This window comes from Cervus canadensis, chromosome 3 (assembly GCF_019320065.1).
Source record: "Cervus canadensis isolate Bull #8, Minnesota chromosome 3, ASM1932006v1, whole genome shotgun sequence".
Classification (NCBI taxonomy): Eukaryota; Metazoa; Chordata; class Mammalia; order Artiodactyla; family Cervidae; genus Cervus; species Cervus canadensis.
The window spans coordinates 103077048-103077278 of record NC_057388.1 but is presented as its reverse complement, the minus strand read 5'-3'; positions in this window follow the sequence as shown (position 1 = coordinate 103077278).

Genomic DNA, 231 nt, shown 5'->3' with positions numbered 1-231 from the left:
CTCCGGCCGCCGAGGTCAATTCGGCCCGGGAACACAAGACCATAGAAGAGTCCATTGGGACGAAGCCAAGCAAAGCCGGGCCAGCTGGTCGACCCGCCGCTCCCTCGACCCGGAGCTCCCTCGGCCCAGAGGCCAAGCGGACCCCGGCCGGCTGGTCGACCCGGAGCTCCCTCGGCGCGGCGCCCAAGCGGGCCCCGGCCGGCTGGTCGACGCGGAGCTCCGTCGGCCCAG